The following is a 13,866-nucleotide window of genomic DNA, read 5'->3' as shown; positions in this document are numbered from 1 at the left end:
CTGTGAGGTATATCCTTGACCGCGGACAAGCCGTTTTTCTCTGACCCCCAGTCTCTGAGCCCCAGTCTTCCCACTTGTGGCAGAAGAGGCTCTTTGATGGCCAGCTTTCTGTTACAATTCTAAGTGCCTCAGAAAAACCACATTCTATGAGTCAGGCACTCATTCTGCAAATGTTTATTGAACACCTACTATACGCCAGCATTGTTCTAGGCAACAGGGATGAAGCAGTGAATAACAGGGACAAAACAAACAAAACCCTTTATACAGATTGGCCTCAGTTTCCCTATCTGGAAAACGGGGCATTGAACCAAAAACTCCTTGAAGTTCCCCTGGACTGAAGTGTCCGTGGTTCACTGACTGGTCTGTAAAACTTGCTGGCTCTTAGCCCAGAAAACCTGTATCTGTATTTCAGGCTCCTGGAGGGGGCCGCGCGGGGAGCTGGAACCCGAGAGCGAGGTGGGTGGGCGGTGATGGTTCCTGGGCTCACGTTGCAGACTCGGCTGGGCCTGCCAGCTGGCCTGGCCACAACCCCATTTCTGGCCCCCCTTCACCTGTTACTGCCCAGCTCTCCCGATTTAGCCTGGGGGCTGCCCCACCCGCCCTGTGACTCACCGGCCCGGGCTTCCCTCACCGTCCACCCTTCACCTGTTGGTGTGGCGGATCCGGAATACCAGGCAGAGGTCAAATAGCAGTGCCACCGCTTTCTGGCTGCGTTACCTCAGGCGAGCTTCCTGTTCTCTCGGCGCCTCTGTGTTTCCCTCTGTGAAATGGGGCTAATAATAGCGTCTTACCTCATAGGTGATGGAATACTGTAGGGCTGGCACACAAAGTGTTAACATCTTATTACACACAGGGTCCTCATGGAGCAATGGGGCTGGCCTGGGCTCCTTTCGTGGAGCCTCGATTTCCCCCTCTGTGCGCTGAGGACGATAAAGATGTTCGAAGGATAATGGGCAAGGCAAAATGTCTCTGCATGCGCCAGAACTCAGCTCGGCCTCTAAACACATGGACGACCTTGAGCGAAATCTCTTCTCTGAGGCAGACCCCTCCTTCGTCACGAGCAAAACCTGGATGTTGTTTGCCCTTCTCTTGGCACCTGGAGGGACCCCCAGGAGAGCCCCACCCCAGGAGAGCCCCACCCCAGCAGAGCCCCCTACCACCCTACCCCCTCCCCACCTCTACCCCTCTACCCCTGCCCCAGAAGGTGTGTTGTTCCCTTACCCGCTGACTGGTTTAGGGAGTCCTGGCCAATGGGAAGCGAGGGGAAGTCTGTGGGGATGCTGGGAGGGTCTCGCTCCTCTCAAAATGGGTGACAGGGAGGAGAGAGTTCCCTGCTTGCCTCCGGGTGCCATTGTGGGTCCCTGACGTCTTTGCAGCCATTTGGGGAACGTGAGGAAGGGATGGGCCAAGGCGCCAAAGAAGGAGCCCACAAAGAGGGAACAATGGCCTGGGGCATCCCTGGATTACCGAGCTGGAATTCGCCAAATCTGGAACATTGGGGATTTTGTCCGATGAATGTCTTTATCGTTTAAGCCACTTTGGGCTGGCTTTTCTGTTACTCGAAGCTGACAGATTCCTAACAGGTAGACTCTCCTGAGCCTCAGTGTTCTTATCTCTAAAATGGGGGTGATAATTCCCCCCTCCCGGTTACTGTGAACATTACAGGAGGGCACATACGTGAAAAGTCCCGTGGCCTCCACGTAACCCGGGGCTCCCTCCCATTGCTTTTGCCAGGCCCAGCACCCGGCGCCCCTGGGCCACGTGGCTGACTCACTTCTTCCTGCGGGTGTGGCCCCTGCTCCCCAAAGTGTGCCTCCCAGGCTGAATGCGTGTTCCCAGCGAGTCCGGCACGGCACCAACGCCAATATCAACCCCCACCACACGGCGAATCAGAGCCAGCCAGGGAACCCTCTCGCAGCCTCTGTACAGACACGTGGTGGCTGGGAGCCTGGGCTCCGCGGCTGCCAGGCCTTGGGTCTGAGTCACAACGGAGCCACCGCCTACATGTGTGTCATCAGGGACACTCACTGCCTTATGTCTCAGCTGTTTTGTCTGTAAACTGGGAATCACAGTGGCACCTGTCTCACGGACGGGCTGTGATTAAATGAGCAAATGCGGTCAGGGGCTTGGCACCCGTCAGCGGCCTGCAAGGGGCAGTTCCCTTCATCCTTGAGTCCCCCGCTCGGCCCACTACAGCTTCTGGGTCCTTCAGAGCCTGTCACTCCAGGGATCGTCTTGTCCAGGTGCTTTAGTAGCGCGACTTCTTCAGATAAAATCTTGTATGAAGGACCATTCCTAGCGGCTTCATTTCTAATAGCTAGAGCCCGAAACAGTCCAAACTGCCCCCAACAGGCCAACGGGTGAACAGAGTGTGGTGTTTGCATACAACAGAATCCCGCTCAGCATTGCAAAGGCACGAACCACGGATCCAGGCGCCAACGTAAAGGAATCTCAAAAGAATTCCCCTGAGTAAGAGAAGCCGGACACAAGAGAGTACCTACTGTAGGCTCCCGTTTACAGAAAATTCTAGACAAGGCAACGAGAGAAGGCAGATCGGGGGTTCCCGGGTCATGGAAGGAATTAAAAAAGGGCAGGAGGAAACTCTTGACGGGGATAGATGTGTTCGCTCTGTTGTGTTGATGGACAAAACCTATCCAGTTGTGCTCTTTAAATACGTCAGGTTATTGTAGACCCGTTTTCCCTCGGTAAAGCCGTCAAAACAAAAAGCAAAAATCCCACGTGAAAGCCGAATGTGTAAAAGTTACAAGAACGGAACAGCTCTGGGTGGTGGGGGTGAGGCCTGGAATCCCCCAGCTCAGGCCCTTGGCCTCTCCCCACCACTCAGGAATATCCCTGGCCCGCCTGGCCTTGACTGAGCACAGTCTGAAAAAGCACAGATGCTTCTGAGCAAGGCGAAGGGCCTTGCCGAGGGTCCTAAAGCCCGAGCGGAGTGCCGCCGGGGGCAGAAGCTGGGTCTCCTTCCTGTGTAGCCAGAACTCTCTCCAGTAGGCGCCGGGGACCAGGGGTCCGGTGGATGTTCACCAAAGACCTCGAGGAGGGGCCAGGCGCGATCAGTACCCGGTCTGAGGTTCGAGCGTGCATGCAGCCCCAGACTGGGCTCTGAGGGGAGCCCAGAAGCAAGCAGGCCCCAGGCTCTTGTTCTTAAGGAGCGCTCAGTCTCGCTGGGAGCAAGAAAGACCTGGGGTTCGGGAGGAACCAGACACACGAAATCAATAAGATGGCTCGGTGTGACATCCCTGGGCTGGAGCTGACGGCCTACCGGGGGGCGGTGTGTGCGAGGAAGCTGTTTTTCCAGAGCCTGGGGAGAGGGAATGGGGGGCAGCACTCAGGCCCCAGGACGGCAGTGTGCCAGTCTCGTTGAGCTAAGGTTATTTCAAAGTGCAGACCCTGAGGCCCAGAGAGGGGAAGGGGCTAAACCAGAGCCAAGGCCAGGCATCCTCGCTGCAAGCTCCAGTTGCCCTCCCAAGGTGCCCCGAGGTGGGGCTGGGAAGTGGGTCTTCCCTGCTGGAGGCCGATGTTGTCTTGGTAGGACAGGCTGGGGGTGGGGGGGGGGCTGGTCCATGAGACCAGGGGGCTGCAAAGACAGGGCCTGAGAGGGGAGGAGTGGAGCCAATCCATCCAGGCCTTTCTCTGGCTGATGCTGGATCAGGCGATGACAGACTTCCTCGCCAGTGAGCCCTCTGGAATGCTTGGAACTCAGTGGTGACAGTCCAGAAGTTTCCCTTCCCCTAGAGGGCCCTGGAATGGAGGGAAAGTTCTAGATAAGCACCCAGGGCTTTGGCCTTTCATCCTGCCCTGCCTCCTCTCCCGGGGACTTCTTGTGTGCAGGGGTGGAAGCAGCCACTCTGGGAGGCTTGGCCCGCCCTCGGGAGCCTGCCCACTCCCTGCCCCAGACCCTGCGCAGCCGGGATCAAGGAAAGCAACAGTCTATTACATTTAGACGGCTCTGCAGCCTGCAAGAAATGCTCTCATAGGTCTTCACCAAAAACGTCTCTCCCCGGTCCTCACAATTCAGGTGAGAATCATCCCCATTTTACAGATATGGACACAGAGGCCCAGAGGGACGTGGAACAAGCACCCAGGGTTTGTTCAAGAACCCAAGGCTCTGGCCTCCTCGCTTTGCACCAGCCTAGTCCCACCTACCCTCGCGCTCCCGTAAGTACCAAGAGGGAGTGTCGTGGGATGAAAAGCACGACAGGCTCGGAGACATTCAAGCTGCGTTTGAGCTTCCTTTTGCTGCATTTCTGCACTTACTTTACCCTCTGGGTTTCGGTTTCCTTATCGGTCAAGAGGGGGTAAGAATAGTAACCACCCAGCAGGGCTGGCGCGCGAAGGAGCACGACGGTCACACATGAAGTGCTCGGCACATGGTGGGCAGAGAGCACTCAGGAAATGACAGTGTCTGCTTTGCCCCAGGCCCCGGAGGGGACACCGTGTCTGCCCTGCAGCTCGGCCTCGCCCTGGCTCCGCGCTGGCTGCCGAGAGGATCGGATGAGATGGCAGATGGAAAGGGCGCCCCGCGTGTGCCCTTCTCTCTGCTGTGGTGTGAACGGCCACGCCAGACCCCACTGTCTGAAGGGAGGCCTGTCCTGACAGTTCCCGTCTCCTGCGGACAGCAGGGAACTGAGAACGTCCTAAAGCATCTCAGACACTCGAGGCCCAACTTCTGCTTTCCTCAGGGAAAACACCGACGCCCAGAGAGGAGCGGGGGTTCGCTCAAGGCCACACAGCAAGGCAGGGTGGAGACTGACCTAGAGTTCTTCCCACTCGGCCTTGTGATTCCTCGGTCTCCCTCCCCTAAAGCGGACTGACCAGGAGGATCCTGGAAATCGTGGCCAAGTGTTTAAGGGCAAGTGCAGGACGTCAAAGTCACGTCTCAGCAGGAGCAGCCCGCGGAGAGAGGAGTATGACAGCTCAGGAGCCAGGAGAACAGCGCGGTTTCCCCACCGCCATCCTCACTGGTGATGGGACCGTGGCGGGTACTGTGTTGTAGGATGAAGGACCGGAGGCACCGAGGGCCTGTCCCTCCTCCCGCAGAGCCTGGGCCTGGCTCCCACCGCCGCACTTCGGAGGGACACGGTCACACAAGGCGGATCTGGAGCATGAGATGAGGAAGAGAAAGGCCCTTCCCATGAGGCACGGGGCTGTTCCTTAGGGCTCCGTGATTTGCATGGATCAGAAAGCCCAGCTCAAACTAGCTTAAACAATCAGGGGAATTAACGAACACTAATAACTAATTAACTAACTAATAATGTATCCGAGGGTTCAGAGATGGAGCCTCAGGTATGAACCGATCCAGCAGCTCCAGTGATCTCACCGCAATGATGATTTAAAACCATCCACAGATTCGTTGACGCTCCCTGCAAAGGAAGCCTAGTCAGGGGCGCCTGGTGCTGCCGTCGGGTGAGCATCTGACTCTTGGTTTCGGCTCAGGTCGTGATCTCAGGGTGGTGAGATCGAGTCCCACGTCGGGCTGCACGCTCCGCAGGGAGTCTGCGCGAGAGTCTCTCTCTCCCCTGCCCCTCCCCGCCAAATCAATCAACCAATCTTAAAAAAAAAATGGGGGGGCCTCATTTTCCTTCCCTTGAATTGTGGGTTGGACTTAGTTGCTAGGGCTTAGAGGAAAAGTGGACATGACAGCACACAACTTGAGAGACTAGACCGTAGAAGGTGGTTCCTTCCCTCCGTCTTCCTCATCGCTCACTCCGGTGGAAGCCGTCTGCCACAGAGGCGCCCCCTTGGTGAGGAACGGAGGCCTCCTGCCCATAGCCGGGTGCGCGTGCCAGTCTGGAGCTGGGTCCTCTGGCCCCGGTCAAGACTTCAGATGAGTGCAGAGGCGCTTGGGTGGCTCAGTTGTTAAGCGTCTGCCTTCGGCTCAGGGCGTGATTCCAGGGTCCTGGGATCAAGCCCCGCATCCAGCTCCCTGCTCTGATGGGAGCCTGCTTCTTCCTCTCCCACTCCCCCTGCTTGTGTCCCCTCTCTCACTGACTGTCAAATAAATAAATAAAATCTTAAAAAAAAAAAAAAAAACTTCAGATGAGTGCAGCCCTCACCAGCATCTCCCTATAAACTCACGGGGCCCTGAGCCAGAACCACCCAGCTAGGCCTCTTCCAAGTCCCGACCCTCAACTGTGGGAAATAACGTTTGTGGTTTCAAGCTGTTACGTTTGGAGGGCTTTGTTACACAACAATGGTAACTAGTAAAACCAGGGACCCGCTTCTACTTCTCTGTGAAGTCTGGGCTCTGCCCTCCCTCCGCTGTCTGTCGGTCTCATCCTCAAAAGGGACCCTCTCTGGGCGGGAAGAGCTGCGGTGACAGGTGCAGGGAAACCCTCTCCCGGCCCTCCTGTCTCTCCCCTGCAAGCTCTACTACTTCTCTTGACAAACCACTGGCTCTGACTGAAGACGTTGTCTGTTGTCATGACTGGGGAGCGGGAGGACGCACGGCTTGGCCTAAGCCACCCGAGCGCACCCGGACCTGGAGCTGCCGCCACCCCCCATGTGGGATTGTGAGAGAGCCCAATGTGGCTCTGATGGTGGGAGAGATGGGGAAGCCATGCTGGGACGCTGCGTGATAGCCATGGCGTCAGGTAATGGTGGGAGGAAGCTCAGGAACAGGAAATTCCCCAGAGGCCCCAGGGCATCCTCCGGGGCATAGTGATAACAGGGCTTAGACGTTAGGGTGTGGGCTTGCAGTCAGACAGGATCCGAGTCCTGGTTCCGCTGCTCCCCAGCTTGAGTGAGCTTTCTGTGCCTCAGTTCCTGCACCTAGAAAATGGGGTTAGGATGCCCGGGAACAGAGGTGGGAGAATGAAATGAGGTGCAGTAAAGGCTCGGTAAGTCAGTCCTATTATTCATCCAAAATACTGACTGGGCACTCACGGCCGCTCAGTTGTCTACTGCCCTGCGTAGGCCGAGAGGCACCCAAAGGAAGAAACTATGGTCATGTCTTTGTCTTGGTAACGCCAGCGCCTGACGGACAGGCCGTACGTGTATGCTGAGCTGAGCGGAGTCCTTTGGAAAAGGAAGTAAATGTTCTTTGTGGCTCCAAGGGATAGAGCTAAGCCCAAGGCCACGGTGTGGAAGTTTTAGGAATCAGGATATAATTTGGATATAATTTGCTCTAAAGGAAAACTTTCAAGTAATAAGAGTAGAGCTACCCATAAGTGGAAAAAAAAATGTAAGAAATATTTGTTGTTAGAGACTTACTATGTGCCAGGCATGGGGCGAAGACTGTCTGCAAGCCCCGCGTCGTCTAATCCTCACGATGTTGAGATAAATACGATCATTAGCCCCATTTCACATTAGGAAACTGACACACAGAACAATTGAGCTCATTCACTAACTCGTTCACCAAATGAGTGCCTCGCCTGCGCCAGGCCCCCGGCTTCAGCCCTAAACCAAGTAGACACACCTGCTGACCAAGGAGCAAAGCGGGGACGTTAGAACCCAGCTGGGGTCGTCAGAGCCCACGTGCATGACCATTACGTGGATTCCGTCCAGAAGAGGAGCCTCAGAAAGTGGTGAGTCTCCAGTTACCAAAGGTGTGCGAGGAACTGGGGAGAGCTGGGGGCTGGCTGCGAAGGAATTCCCGTTTGGGATGGACTGGCACCAAGGGACTGCGCGAGCCCTGGGACTGGCAAGCTCTGGAACTCTGCAGGGAGCCTTTGAGCACTGGGGCCTCTTGTGGCCAGGAAGAAAGGGATGGGGGGAAAGGGAAAAAAGGCAACGTGGGAGCAGGAGGATTCACTCTCTCGGGGCGTCCGCTCCTGCCGCCGGCACCCAGGGCCGGGGCGCCACCTAGCGGAAGAATGTGGGAACACCGCTGAAGCCGAAGGGCGTGAGACACCAAAGGAGCTGGCAGCAGGGGGAGGGGTTTAAGTTGGGACAGTTTAGAGTCCCTGGGCCGCGTCAGGAGCCCTTCCTCAGCGTTGCAGGCCCTTCTGTGCATAATACTGTATAGAATGTGAGGCGTACACATTGGAAGATAGAATGTAAGACGCTTTTTTCCTCTCCACGTCACAAATGCCCTGACATGCGGTGCAATAGCCGACAGTGCAGGTTCCGATTGCCAGCATCGCAGATTTGATGACGATGGCCCGAACCCCCACCGGTGGAGCCCTCCCGGTGCGCCGCGCACAAGCCAAGCCCTTCCCAGGACGGTCTTACTGAATCCATGCCCCAATTACGGAAGAGGGAACAGAGGCTGAGGGCGGTGAAGTTACCTGCCGGGGCTCACAGTAGGTCTGTGGTTGAAAAGCTGGTTGCAGAACGTTATTCTAGGCTGTGGACACACTGCCCTGCTGCCTTGATCTTCTGTCCCCAGTCATACGGTTTTATCACCACTGATGGCCCCTCTGTTCCCACCGCCCTTGCCCACCAAATGCTGTGAGCTCCTGGGGCAGGGACTGGGTCTTGTTCATCTGTTGATCCTCCGCCAAGCCCTGGGAGAGGCGTACCATTGTTACCAACTTACCTACAGAGCTAAGAGTTGAAATAAAGAGAAGCGTCTAAAAATCCTGTAAAATGACTCGGTAAGAAGTATTCACCAGGGAGAACTGTCGCTGTGCTCTGCTGTTGGCATGGAGTGATTTATCTAATTTCCAAATGTCCTGGTAAGACATTTAAAATGTATTCACAGTATGCCCAATGTAAAAAAGAACATTAAACATTATGTGTATATATGTGACCCTACTTAGAAACAGGTACGAAATAGACCTGGTTTGTTCCGTACGTAAGAGGGGAGCTCAGTGGGAGTTGGGTGTAGTCAGGCGGAGAACTTGACCCGAGACAGGGGGCCCGGGTTATATTTGGATGGTGGGACTGCCAACAACTTTTTTCTGTTTTTGTTTCCCCAGTTCTCTAAAAGTCAGCATGTATTTTCTCTATCATTGGAAATCATCATCTTAAATACATTCGTAAGTCCAAAAAGGATTTGGACATGAGGAGACAAGAAAGGACGTGCCAGGCAGGGAATAGCAAGAGGAACACCACACACTGGAAGTGGGGGATCTAGGGTCTGCGCCCTGCCCTGACCTTGAGCACTTGGCACCCGGGTGGCAGGTGCTCAGCACACCCTGGTTGCTTGGGGAGGTCCTGCTGGTCTGGGGGGCTTCTCCCTCCAGCTGGGGCTGAGACTACTGAGACTTTCCTCCCATGGGTCCTGTGGCTTATGTAGGCCAAAGCCTCCATGCTTAAAATTAAAATGCCAGAGGGTCCCTGCCTGTGTACGAGGGAGGTTCTTGAAAGAACAGATGTGGGACTCTTGGATTCACAAAGGCCATTCCTGTGTATGTGCCTAGATTGGGGGGGAGGGGTTTCCTTCTCTGTCCCGGAGACCCGCTGAAAGCTATCCTCCCAGCCCTGCGTGTGAGGCACCTGGCTAAGTGCACTGGGTCGGCATCCTCCCAGCACAGCGTTATTAGAGGGTGGGAGCCATGAGCAGCCCCAGCCGAGGCACTGAGATGAAGTGGGAAAGTACCTGGGGGAGCATTTACTGTGGTGTGTGGGATCGTGGGGCAGACTGTTCCCCTTTGGACTTTTTCTGTAGGCAAGGGCTAGGCTAGATCAGTGGTTTTCACACAGTTTGGGGTTGTGGACCCCTTTATTCAAACAGAATGCAACAGGAAAAGCCCAAAGTTAAAAAAGAAAGAAAGAAAGAAAAAAAAGAGAGACATGGCTTATGTCTAGATCTATGTATCGAAGCAGAGTCAAGCCCTTGCAAGGCTTAGTGCATCATCTCTCTCGGGTTCGCCTGACCCTTTCCCTCACAGAGAACCTCAGAACTAACTCGCCCCACGGACGGCACCGCGGGGCAGCTTACAAACCGCTGGACCAGATGAGATGATCGGCGAGGTAGCGGCTCTGCGTTTTGTTGCCTATGAAGCCGACTACGTCTTACACTGCAGCCCAGGACACAAGCACACCCACGCACGCGCAGGCAGACGCACACGTCGTCGAACACTGAACCTACTACAAATCACGCTCAAATTACTCTTCCGTGTTTTTCTTTTAAAGCTGGCTGTGATTCAGTACGCTTACAATCCCTACCAGCTTCCAACCCGCAGTCCCCCGAACACTTCCTCAAGGCAGCTTCCACCCGCGGGTAGGACGGCTCCACCTGCTTAGAGCCCACGGCCCCCTGACCTTTACTGCGGCTCTGGGACTCTTGCGAGCATCTCAGCTCCTCCTCCCCTCTGGTACACCTGAAATAAAGGACATCTGGGGAAAAACCCCTTCCGCTACACTAGACAGATACATTCGGAAAAATACTGGGACTGGGCGCCTGGGCGGCTCGGTCAGTTAAACGTCCAACTTCGGCTCAGCCGATCATCTCAGGATCCTGGGATCAGGCCCCCCAGTGCGCTCTGCGCTCAGTGAGGATTCTCTCTCTCTCTGTCTCTCCCTCTGCTTCCCTCCCCCACTCACACACTCACTCTAATAAATCAATCTATTTAAAAAAAAAAGGAAAGAACAGGGAGCCTGAGTGGCTCAGTTGGTCAAGTGTCTGCCTTCGGCTCAGGTCATGATCCCAGGGTCCTGGAATCGAGCCCCGCCGGGGTTCCCTGCTCTGCAGGGAGCCGGTTTTTCCCTCTGCCTCTGCCTGTCGCTCCCCCTGCTTCTGCTCTCTATCAAATAAATAAAATTGTAAAAAAAAAAAAAAAGAAAAAGAAAAATACAGGGTTATCAGATGGTAGGAGGGACAATATTAACTAGACTTGCATCTACCCCTTAACTAAGGCACACTCTCCCTAATGCCCTGATCTTCTTTACAAAAGGGGAACAAATTTTGTCTGGCCACACAGCCCTCGACCCCAGCCTCCACAGTGGGTATGAGAGCACTACAGAGCACTTGACAAATAAATTATTAGCTCTGCTCTATAGACCCTGAGAGTCCTGGATCCAAACCTACGGAAATTCTGAAAAATTCTCATGCAGATACAAATCAGCTTAAAAGGGTATTGTGGTGTATCAAGAGATGAAGAGGGGCTCAACATCATTAGCCATCGGGGAAATGCAAAGCAAACCCCAACGAGATACCACTTCACACCCACTAGGATGGTCCTAAGCAAATGACAGGTAACCAGTGCCGGTAAGGATGTGGAAAATGGGAACCGTCATACACTGCTGGCGGGAATGTGGGATGGTGCAGCTGCTTTGGAATGGTCTAACAGTTTCTAAAAAAGTTAAGTCACCACGTACCCCGGCAATTCCACTCCTAAGTATATATACCCAAGAGAAAACATGTCCACAAAACCCGATGTGCAAATGTTCTCAGCAGCTTTACTCGTAAGAGCCTCAAAGTGGAAACAGCCCAAACGCCCAGCTGATGAATAAACGAGATGTGTTATATCCATACAGGGGAATATTATCTGGCAGTTCGAAAAAATGAGGTACCACGGTTGAACCTTGCAACATGATGCTAAATGAAAGAAACCAGATACAAAAGGCCACGTCTTGTACGATGCCAATGACATGTCCAGAACAGACGCATCTACAGACAGGAAGTAGCTGCCAGGACGCTGGGTGGGGCTGAGGGAGACTGTCAGGAGAATGCGAAGTGACTGCTAATGGGCACGGAGTTTCTTTTTAGGGCAATGAAAATGTTCTGGACTAGACAGTGGTGGTGGTTGCACGACCTCACGAATGTATTAAATACCACTGCGGCGCACACTTTACAATAGGAAATTTTATGCTGAGTTATATCTAAAAAGCAGAGGGAAGAAAACTGCATTGAATAGGGCTGTGATCGGCGAAAATCTTTCAAAGGCACGGAAACTAAAATTTGCCACCACTAGAATGGGTGCGTGTCACAGAGCTGAGAAAATGGGAACCTCTCTTCGTGTGATCGTTGCATACGTATCAACTGATACATTAAAAAAAAATCTTGAAAGCACTGAGGTGGATTCCACCATTATTTCCCTCATTCAGAAGAGAAAATGGCAGCCCTTAGCTCAAGTGTAACTTGACCAAGGTTACACAGAAAGCTATGGGAGAACCCCAGTCCACACAATGTTCTGTCCACTCCAAATTTTTGTTTGCATGTTTATATCCCCAGTAAGCAAATACTCCTTGAAGGTAGCAATCATTTTCTTTTTTCTTTTCTTTTTTTTTTAAGAGCGAGAGGGGGAGAGCAGGAGAGGGAGGGAGAGAATCCCAACCGGGCTTCCCGCCCAACACCTGATGCAGGATTTGATCCCACGACTCTCAGATCATGACTTGAGACGAAACCAAGAGTTGGACGCTCAACCGAATGAACCACCCAGGCACCCCATTTTTTCTTTACTTCAAACCCTATCTAGTAGCACTTGGCAAGTACAGAGACAAGTCACTTAAATTCATTCATCCATTTATCAAATATTCATGCTTCTATGTATGAGGCACTGGCAACACAGTCATGACCAAGAAGACCAAGTTCCTAGGGACCAAAAATGTATCGTTTCAAGTACTAACAATGGCTACAGGTGAAAACAGAGGAGGAGGAGTTCAGGAAGCCTGCCTGAGGAAATCAAGTAAGGAAACAAGCTACAAGATCAGGAGGCAGTGTCTCCAGGATGAGGGCGCGGTGGGAACGAAGGTCCTGGAAGAGCAGTCAACTTTGATGGGTCAAAGGAGTCGTCAGGTAGCAGGTACGGCATGCGCAGACTGAAGGGCGGTGATGAGGTTGCCAAAGCAGATTCGATCCAGTGTTGTCAGGTCTGGCAGGCCATAATGAAAAATCTGGATTTTACTCTGAGGCAGAAAGCTACTGGAGGGATTTCAGCATGCTGTACCATGACCTGGCTCAGGCCACTGGGAAGGGAACGGCCTTTCTGTGCCTAAGTGTTGGGGAGCAGACAATACTGCTGACAGTATTAACTCACTTTTGAGCAAATAAGGATGACAGGGACTGAAATAAGATAGCGATAAGATCAGAAGACGGCATTTAAGAATTCTTTTGGATATTTTCAATTCGGTATCTCTTTTAGACATCCAAACTGAGTTACCCGGTAGGTAGCTGGATAGGGTCTAGGTCAGGGGTAAGTCTAGACGGCAGAGAAACTTGACAAATCAACAAAATGATGACATTTGAAGTCAAGGGAGTAGGGATTAAATGTAGAGAAAGCCACCGAGGACAAAAATAAACTCCATCAACTTTGGGTTTGAAAGGAGCCGGTACATAGAAAAGGTCCAGCTGGTGAGATAGGAGGAAAACAATGTTGTCTCCTAGAACCCAAGTGAAGAGAATGTTTCAACAAAGGAGTGAACAACTGAGCCAAATCCAGCCAAGGACCGGTAAAGGATCAAGAACTGTTCGTTCAGAATGGCAAACAGGGACTACTGCTAACCTTAATGAGCGGTTCGTCAAGTGGAGGAATGAAAGCATATTGAATGAATGGGATGAGTGAACAAACAGAGTGAATGAATGAATGAATGAATGGCTAGATAGGTATAAGGACCCCAGCGAGGTCCACTGGTTTGCTCGCATTGGAAGGAGTAAGTCATCAACAACCATTTTAAGAAGCTGGATATTCTGTGCTTTCCCTGAATCACAGAATCATAAATCACGAGGGAGCCAGTGCAAGAGCCGAAGACTTGCGCTGGGACACACAGGTAAGACGCGGTACCGGTCACAGACCACTGCAGTTCGCCTACAGAAGCAGCTTCATTGACGTTTGCTCCTTATGAATCACTCTACAAACCTACCTGTAAAAAGACAGCTCCTTTATGTCCATGTCCCTTAGGTAAAAACCGTCCCACTGAGTCTTAAAATGTGTAGACATTTTCTTTTGGTTTCAACTGCCAGAATTTATAATCACATTAACTGCCCATGCGTCACCCTGCTCAGCTCATTAGACTCCTGGT

The sequence above is a fragment of the Ursus maritimus genome, unplaced genomic scaffold (genome assembly GCF_017311325.1).
Source record: "Ursus maritimus isolate PB19 unplaced genomic scaffold, ASM1731132v1 scaffold_32, whole genome shotgun sequence".
Classification (NCBI taxonomy): Eukaryota; Metazoa; Chordata; class Mammalia; order Carnivora; family Ursidae; genus Ursus; species Ursus maritimus.
The sequence above is the reverse complement of the archived record's forward strand: the minus strand, read 5'-3'. Positions refer to the sequence as shown.